Genomic DNA, 10000 nt, shown 5'->3' with positions numbered 1-10000 from the left:
TATATATATATATATATATATATATATATATATGAAAGAAATAATATTTTCAATCTTTCTGCACTGTACTGATTTTCTGGTTGAATACTAAAAGAAGATTAAATATATATAAGGAGTTTGCAAATTTTATAAAAGTCAGCTTGCCTAGCAAGTAGTAGGTCAATATGATACAATGTAGAATTTAAGAAAATGTCATTATATGTATTGAAACGTTTGTTTCCTTTGTATCTGTTGATATCTAAAATCCATATCCCAATAATTAAAATTATCCAAGACTATATGTAAATAATACACGTATGTATGTATGTATGTACACACACAAACGTATATATATATATATATATATATATATATATATATATATATATATATATATATATATATATATATATATATATCACAAAAGACACACACATATCTTAAAACACCCTCAGCCACCCAGGATATATATATGATCCGTTTTTACGAGATAAACTTATTAATTCAGTATGGTATAATTATCGAGTAAGACCAGTAGAGTTTTTGCCCTTGTTTGCAATCGTTATAGGATAACGCGTTAAAAATAAAATTACACAGAAGTACAATTAATGTTAATAGCTGATAAAGTTATGCGAACTTTGTTGCATACTCTCTCTCTCTCTCTCTCTCTCTCTCTCGTGTGTCAGTATGATAAAGCAAGAAGAAAAAGGAAGAACAGTAAAGAACATATATAAAAAGGTTTATTGAAACAGCGTCTCATCATGGTGTGGGCACCACGATGCATAGGGATAAATAAAAAAGCGAGTATTCCATTACTTTTCACTTCATTTGATATGCATCCATATGACACAGAATGCTCTCGGTGAGTACAGGGAATCAGATAAACGTCACTGTGCGGGACTAGGTATAAAACATTTATTGTAGTTTTAATTGTAAATTTTTCGGGCATTTAAGTAGAAATTAAATGATTTCAGTTCTAGTGAGAACAACATTTCGACTGTAAAACATAATTTGTTGTCTTGATGCGTTTTCAAGACTCTTGGGCTGATTAGTCACACATCTCTTCAACGTTTCCGATGTACAAATGTTTGTGTGCAGTATAATATTAGTAACTAAAGTGTATACTGATTCAAAGTTCTAATCCAAAAGAAGCAAAACTGGCCTCAGATACTCATATTTGTCACTCATCCATTTTCTGACCCAGATAAGGGGAGAATTCCATGTTGAAATTGACTTAAAATGCAGATTCAGGACATTATTGTTGTTGTTATTATTATTATTATTATTCCTCTTTCTGTCCTATCATTTGGTTAAAATAAGCGACACCGGCCTATAAGCTAACTTTAAAAATAGGGTCTTATCAGATTTGCAAAGGATCTCTTCTTGCAACTTGTAGAAGTTAACGTTGTGGAAATACAGAAAGTGGAAGCATGGAATATCTATCTAAACTTACTGTAATCAAAACAGAATTTTATAACCCAATTTATTTAGCCAATGGCCCATATTTACAGTATTCGCTACAGGATGCCAATTTTCCCACTGGCAGACTGAGGCCCTGCTGTAAAAGAAATCAATCAATCAATAAATTAATATAAAAAATTCTCACAATTCATACATTCCATATTTATCAATCAATTAGTGAATAAGAAATACCACAAATAAGTACCCAAAATGAAAGATATTGATCGCATATTTTGCAACTCTGCGCTAGAGACTACACCAGGAATATATGAGAAGAAACTTGAAGGAAGTATTTCGACGTGAAAGGAGGCAGCTTGTTGTGGTAGTAAAAGTAGAGGAAACTGGATAAATTGAACCGAATTTGTTAATAAGAAATACTGGTCATCTATGATCGCATATTCCAGTAGTAAGGATCGAAACCAAGAGCAGAGAAGTGCAAAGCAACATTTGCTATATTCAGGTCCTATACTTGATTTTTTTAGGATCCGAATTATTGAAGAAAGTTAAGGAAAAAGAGAAAATGAAAGTCGAGAAATTGCTCTATTTATTATTTATATTGAATAAAGTAAATTTAGTTACAATAAAAGAAAGAAAGAAAAACTTCAACTGTTTTTAGTTATAAAAGAAAAAAAAAAAATTAGAGTCTACAGCACCCGGTATTCCCAGGCGGTCACCCATCCAAGTACTAACCGGGCCCGACGTTGCTTAACTTCGGTGATCGGACGAGAACCGGTGCTTTCAACGTGGTATGGCCGTAGATGCAAGTGTGTGTAAATTTAAGACTTATATTCGCTTCTCTCTTCACCGTTTCCGATGTACAGACGTTTACCTTTATGTGCCGTGTAAAATTAGTAATTAAAGTGTACTTATTAAAACTTATATAGATAAACTGCCTTCATACATTATTCAAATTTGTAATTCAGGCATTTTCGGACTCGGACATTAGTTGCTTAACCGGAGGTTTACACCTTCAAATGGACTTAAATAACAATGCATTTAAACGAAGATTCAGTTCATTTTTGTTGTTTTTGGGCATTATTATTATTATTATTATTATTTATCTTGTATCAACTGACTAATTCAATAGGTAAATAATCGACATCAGCCTATGAGCTACCTTTAAAGACGGACTCGAATCTGATTTGAAACGGATATCGTCTTGCAGCTCGGAAACGTTAAAGTTGTGGAAACACAGAAAGTGCAAGGAAGTGGAAGCAGGGAACATCCATCCAAACTTACTGTAATCAAAACAGAGATTTATACACCAATTTATTTTGTCAATGGCCCATATTCGAAGTATTCGCTAAGGGATGCCAAGTTTCACACTGATAGACTGGTGCCCTGCTAAAAACAGGTAAATAAATTAAAATAATTAAAAATAATACATTCCAAATATATCTATCAATTATTGAATAAGAAATACCACAGACAAGTATCCAAAATGAAAGACATCGATATCATACGTTGCAATTATTCGCTATAGGCTGAATCCGGAATATCAGAAGAAATTTGGAGGATCTGGACGGCATACGAGGCGGCCCATTTCGATCCTGGAGGTAGAGGAAACTGAAAAATTTGCACCAGATTTGTGAACAAGAAATATTGGCCATATATGATCGCATATCCTCACAGTGAGGATGGAACCAAAAAAAAATTTAAAAAATGCCTACAGCACCCGGTATTCCCAGGCGGTCACCCATCCAAGTACTAACCGGGCCCGACGTTGCTTAACTTCGGTGATCGGACGAGAACCGGTGTTTTCAACGTGGTATGGCCGTAGACATTTGTATGTACAAATTTAAGACTAATATAGGTTGTCTCTTCGTCGTTACAAAGATATATTACACACACACGCACACACACACACACACACACATATATATATATATATATATATATATATATATATATATATATATATATATATATATATATATATATATATATATATATATATATATATATATATATATATATATATAGATATATATTAGAGACAGGGGAGAGCTCTGCTTACGCCAATACATCCCTTCAGTTTCAATCTGTAAAGAAGCAAGAGCTTATTTGATCGCCGGTGTCACTGACATGTAGGTTGCCATATTTGTGCAGTCATTTGAATAGTAATACAATGGCGAGTTCCGTGTCAAATTTCATCAAGGTTGTCGTTTTCTTTCGTCAGTCAGCTTCATTAACGACAAATGATATTATACTTGGAATTATTTCTGAGAAAATAAATCGTATTTCTCTCGATTTCATGCAGGTATATCTCGATGAAAGGTCGGTCAAGTTTGCATGGCAGGCTAGTAAGCACAGGGGCTCGCATCGTTGCTCACAATTGAACTGACAGTCATACATTTTATACTATATGTACGACTGATAGTTTCATTGTAAGCAATGATACGAGCCCCCTGTGGCTAGTAAGCAGCCTATGCCGATACCGCATGGTGTCGGCGATTTCCAACGTTTTGATAAGCAAAACAAATATGTCCATACACCCCAATACTAATGTCCAAATATCAAAAATCGCTATTTTGGGACTATTATGAATTCATTCAAGGACATTCTAAATTACATCATCGCCACACGTCAAGATTGTTATTACATCAGCACATTCAAAATTGGACTTCATTCAGAAAACCACTGGCATTCATTTGGAACATTACCCTTTTGGACTTGTCATATAACTTTGATGGACTATTTGTGATTTCATTTATAATGCTGAAAAGTATTTAAATTTTCACTTTGTATTCTTTATAAAAATAAATTAAGTCGGTTGGTTTAGATTGGCTAAGATAGCATTAAGGTGTTTTTGTTTATATGAGCCAATATCACATTATTCTTTTCTTGGTTTAGATGGGCTAAGTTCACATTATGGTACATTGGTTTAGATGGGCTAAGTTCACATTAAGGTGTTTGGCTAAGTTTCCATTCAGATATTTGGTTTAGATTGGCTAAGTTTGCATTAAAGTGTATTGGCTTATATTGGCAAATTTCACATAGGAATTTGATTTAGATGGCCTAAGTTCACATTATGGTGTTCTGGCAAAAGACTGCTTGGTTTTATTAGGCAATGAGGGTAGTCTTGCTCAAGGGTACAATAGGGCAACCAGCTTGATAGAAATCTATCATGTTAACCATTGGACTGATGTACATTTTATCAGTGTAATTTAGAGTCTGTTTAAACCATTCCGAATCCCCCCATCTCTCTCTCTCTCTCTCTCACACATATTTATATATATATACATATATATATATATATATATATATATATATATATATATATATATATATATATATATATATATATATATATATATATATGAAAGAAATAATATTTTCAATCTTTCTGCACTGTACTGATTTTCTGGTTGAATACTAAAAGTAAGATTAAATATATATAAGGAGTTTGCAAATTTTATAAAAGTCAGCTTGCCTAGCAAGTAGTAGGTCAATATGATACAATGTAGAATTTAAGAAAATGTCATTATATGTATTGAAACGTTTGTTTCCTTTGTATCTGTTGATATCTAAAATCCATATCCCAATAATTAAAATTATCCAAGACTATATGTAAATAATACACTTATGTATGTATGTATGTACACACACAAACGTATATATATATATATATATATATATATATATATATATATATATATATATATATATCACAAAAGACACACACATATCTTAAAACACCCTCAGCCACCCAGGATATATATATGATCCGTTTTTACGAGATAAACTTATTAATTCAGTATGGTATAATTATCGAGTAAGATCAGTAGAGTTTTTGCCCTTGTTTGCAATCGTTATAGGATAACGCGTTAAAAATAAAATTACACAGAAGTACAATTAATGTTAATAGCTGATAAAGTTATGCGAACTTTGTTGCATACTCTCTCTCTCTCTCTCTCTCGTGTGTCAGTATGATAAAGCAAGAAGAAAAAGGAAGAACAGTAAAGAACATATATAAAAAGGTTTATTGAAACAGCGTCTCATCATGGTGTGGGCACCACGATGCATAGGGATAAATAAAAAAGCGAGTATTCCATTACTTTTCACTTCATTTGATATGCATCCATATGACACAGAATGCTCTCGGTGAGTACAGGGAATCAGATAAACGTCACTGTGCGGGACTAGGTATAAAACATTTATTGTAGTTTTAATTGTAAATTTTTCGGGCATTTAAGTAGAAATTAAATGATTTCAGTTCTAGTGAGAACAACATTTCGACTGTAAAACATAATTTGTTGTCTTGATGCGTTTTCAAGACTCTTGGGCTGATTAGTCACACATCTCTTCAACGTTTCCGATGTACAAATGTTTGTGTGCAGTATAATATTAGTAACTAAAGTGTATACTGATTCAAAGTTCTAATCCAAAAGAAGCAAAACTGGCCTCAGATACTCATATTTGTCACTCATCCATTTTCTGACCCAGATAAGGGGAGAATTCCATGTTGAAATTGACTTAAAATGCAGATTCAGGACATTATTGTTGTTGTTATTATTATTATTATTATTCCTCTTTCTGTCCTATCATTTGGTTAAAATAAGCGACACCGGCCTATAAGCTAACTTTAAAAATAGGGTCTTATCAGATTTGCAAAGGATCTCTTCTTGCAACTTGTAGAAGTTAACGTTGTGGAAATACAGAAAGTGGAAGCATGGAATATCTATCTAAACTTACTGTAATCAAAACAGAATTTTATAACCCAATTTATTTAGCCAATGGCCCATATTTACAGTATTCGCTACAGGATGCCAATTTTCCCACTGGCAGACTGAGGCCCTGCTGTAAAAGAAATCAATCAATCAATAAATTAATATAAAAAATTCTCACAATTCATACATTCCATATTTATCAATCAATTAGTGAATAAGAAATACCACAAATAAGTACCCAAATTGAAAGACATTGATCGCATATTTTGCAACTCTGCGCTAGAGACTACACCAGGAATATATGAGAAGAAACTTGAAGGAAGTATTTCGACGTGAAAGGAGGCAGCTTGTTGTGGTAGTAAAAGTAGAGGAAACTGGATAAATTGAACCGAATTTGTTAATAAGAAATACTGGTCATCTATGATCGCATATTCCAGTAGTAAGGATCGAAACCAAGAGCAGAGAAGTGCAAAGCAACATTTGCTATATTCAGGTCCTATACTTGATTTTTTTAGGATCCGAATTATTGAAGAAAGTTAAGGAAAAAGAGAAAATGAAAGTCGAGAAATTGCTCTATTTATTATTTATATTGAATAAAGTAAATTTAGTTACAATAAAAGAAAGAAAGAAAAACTTCAACTGTTTTTAGTTATAAAAGAAAAAAAAAAAATTAGAGTCTACAGCACCCGGTATTCCCAGGCGGTCACCCATCCAAGTACTAACCGGGCCCGACGTTGCTTAACTTCGGTGATCGGACGAGAACCGGTGCTTTCAACGTGGTATGGCCGTAGACGCAAGTGTGTGTAAATTTAAGACTTATATTCGCTTCTCTCTTCACCGTTTCCGATGTACAGACGTTTACGTTTATGTGCCGTGTAAAATTAGTAATTAAAGTGTACTTATTAAAACTTATATAGATAAACTGCCTTCATACATTATTCAAATTTGTAATTCAGGCATTTTCGGACTCGGACATTAGTTGCTTAACCGGAGGTTTACACCTTCAAATGGACTTAAATAACAATGCATTTAAACGAAGATTCAGTTCATTTTTGTTGTTTTTGGGCATTATTATTATTATTATTATTATTTATCTTGTATCAACTGACTAATTCAATAGGTAAATAATCGACATCAGCCTATGAGCTACCTTTAAAGACGGACTCGAATCTGATTTGAAACGGATATCGTCTTGCAGCTCGGAAACGTTAAAGTTGTGGAAACACAGAAAGTGCAAGGAAGTGGAAGCAGGGAACATCCATCCAAACTTACTGTAATCAAAACAGAGATTTATACACCAATTTATTTTGTCAATGGCCCATATTCGAAGTATTCGCTAAGGGATGCCAAGTTTCACACTGATAGACTGGTGCCCTGCTAAAAACAGGTAAATAAATTAAAATAATTAAAAATAATACATTCCAAATATATCTATCAATTATTGAATAAGAAATACCACAGACAAGTATCCAAAATGAAAGACATCGATTGCATACGTTGCAATTATTCGCTATAGGCTGAATCCGGAATATCAGAAGAAATTTGGAGGATCTGGACGGCATACGAGGCGGCCCATTTCGATCCTGGAGGTAGTGGAAACTGAAAAATTTGCACCAGATTTGTGAACAAGAAATATTGGCCATATATGATCGCATATCCTCACAGTGAGGATGGAACCAAAAAAAAATTTAAAAAATGCCTACAGCACCCGGTATTCCCAGGCGGTCACCCATCCAAGTACTAACCGGGCCCGACCTTGCTTAACTTCGGTGATCGGACGAGAACCGGTGTTTTCAACGTGGTATGGCCGGAGACATTTGTATGTACAAATTTAAGACTAATATAGGTTGTCTCTTCGTCGTTACAAAGATATATTACACACACACGCACACACACACACACACACACACACACACACACACATATATATATATATATATATATATATATATATATATATATATATATATATATATATATATATATATATATATATATATATATATATTAGAGACAGGGGAGAGCTCTGCTTACGACAATACATCCCTTCAGTTTCAATCTGTAAAGAAGCAAGAGCTTATTTGATCGCCGATGTCACTGACATGTAGGTTGCCATATTTGTGCAGTCATTTGAATAGTAATACAATGGCGAGTTCCGTGTCAAATTTCATCAAGGTTGTCGTTTTCTTTCGTCAGTCAGCTTCATTAACGACAAATGATGTTATACTCGGAATTATTTCTGAGAAAATAAATCGTATTTCTCTCGATTTCATGCAGGTATATCTCGATGAAAGGTCGGTCAAGTTTGCATGGCAGGCTAGTAAGCACAGGGGCTCGCATCGTTGCTCACAATTGAACTGACAGTCATACATTTTATACTATATGTACGACTGATAGTTTCATTGTAAGCAATGATACGAGCCCCCTGTGGCTAGTAAGCAGCCTATGCCGATACCGGATGGTGTCGGCGATTTCCAACGTTTTGATCAGCAAAACAAATATGTCCATACACCCCAATACTAATGTCCAAATATCAAAAATCGCTATTTTGGGACTATTATGAATTCATTCAAGGACATTCTAAATTACATCATCGCCACACGTCAAGATTGTTATTACATCAGCACATTCAAAATTGGACTTCATTCAGAAAACCACTTGCATTCATTTGGAACATTACCCTTTTGGACTTGTCATATAACTTTTATGGACTATTTGTGATTTCATTTATAATGCTGAAAAGTATTTAAATTTTCACTTTGTATTCTTTATAAAAATAAATTAAGTCGGTTGGTTTAGATTGGCTAAGATAGCATTAAGGTGTTTTTGTTTATATGAGCCAATATCACATTATTCTTTTCTTGGTTTAGATGGGCTAAGTTCACATTATGGTACATTGGTTTAGATGGGCTAAGTTCACATTAAGGTGTTTGGCTAAGTTTCCATTAAGATATTTGGTTTAGATTGGCTAAGTTTGCATTAAAGTGTATTGGCTTATATTGGCAAATTTCACATAGGAATTTGATTTAGATGGCCTAAGTTCACATTATGGTGTTCTGGCAAAAGACTGCTTGGTTTTGTTAGGCAATGAGGGTAGTCTTGCTCAAGGGTACAATAGGGCAACCAGCTTGATAGAAATCTATCATGTTAACCATTGGACTGATGTACATTTTATCAGTGTAATTTAGAGTCTGTTTAAACCATTCCGAATCCCCCCATCTCTCTCTCTCTCTCTCTCACATATATATATATATATATATATATATATATATATATATATATATATATATATATATATATATATATATATATATATATATGAAAGAAATAATATTTTCAATCTTTCTGCACTGTGCTGATTTTCTGGTTGAATACTAAAAGAAGATTAAATATATATAAGGAGTTTGCAAATTTTATAAAAGTCAGCTTGCCTAGCAAGTAGTAGGTCAATATGATACAATGTAGAATTTAAGAAAATGTCATTATATGTATTGAAACGTTTGTTTCCTTTGTATCTGTTGATATCTAAAATCCATATCCCAATAATTAAAATTATCCAAGACTATATGTAAATAATACACGTATGTATGTATGTATGTACACACACAAACGTATATATATATATATATATATATATATATATATATATATATATATATATATATATATATATCACAAAAGACACACACATATCTTAAAACACCCTCAGCCACCCAGGATATATATATGATCCGTTTTTACGAGATAAACTTATTAATTCAGTATGGTATAATTATCGAGTAAGATCAGTAGAGTTTTTGCCCTTGTTTGCAATCGTTATAGGATAACGCGTTAAAAATAAAATTACACAGAAGTACAATTAATCTTAATAGCTGATAAAGTTATGCGAA

At 32.9% G+C, this 10000-nt stretch overlaps 4 non-coding genes across 4 annotated transcripts; all 4 read right to left on the bottom strand.

Moving 5' to 3' along the window:
• Positions 1-2081: 2081 nt before the first annotated feature.
• On the bottom strand, positions 2082-2200 carry LOC149770546 (5S ribosomal RNA). Its single transcript, XR_016418791.1, has one exon. It is a non-coding gene; the product is annotated as a 5S ribosomal RNA (ribosomal RNA).
• Positions 2201-3103: 903 nt separating this feature from the next.
• On the bottom strand, positions 3104-3222 carry LOC149770545 (5S ribosomal RNA). The gene has a single exon (XR_016418698.1). It is a non-coding gene; the product is annotated as a 5S ribosomal RNA (ribosomal RNA).
• Positions 3223-6784: 3562 nt separating this feature from the next.
• On the bottom strand, positions 6785-6903 carry LOC149770544 (5S ribosomal RNA). Its single transcript, XR_016418574.1, has one exon. It is a non-coding gene; the product is annotated as a 5S ribosomal RNA (ribosomal RNA).
• A 903-nt stretch (positions 6904-7806) lies between these two features.
• Positions 7807-7925, bottom strand: LOC149770543 (5S ribosomal RNA). The gene has a single exon (XR_016418896.1). It is a non-coding gene; the product is annotated as a 5S ribosomal RNA (ribosomal RNA).
• Between the last annotated feature and the right edge of the window lie 2075 nt (positions 7926-10000).

The sequence above is a fragment of the Sinohyriopsis cumingii genome, unplaced genomic scaffold, assembly GCF_028554795.1.
Source record: "Sinohyriopsis cumingii isolate HCF-2022 unplaced genomic scaffold, ASM2855479v2 utg002479l, whole genome shotgun sequence".
NCBI lineage: Eukaryota > Metazoa > Mollusca > Bivalvia > Unionida > Unionidae > Sinohyriopsis > Sinohyriopsis cumingii.
This window is presented reverse-complemented; position numbering and strand designations above follow the sequence as displayed.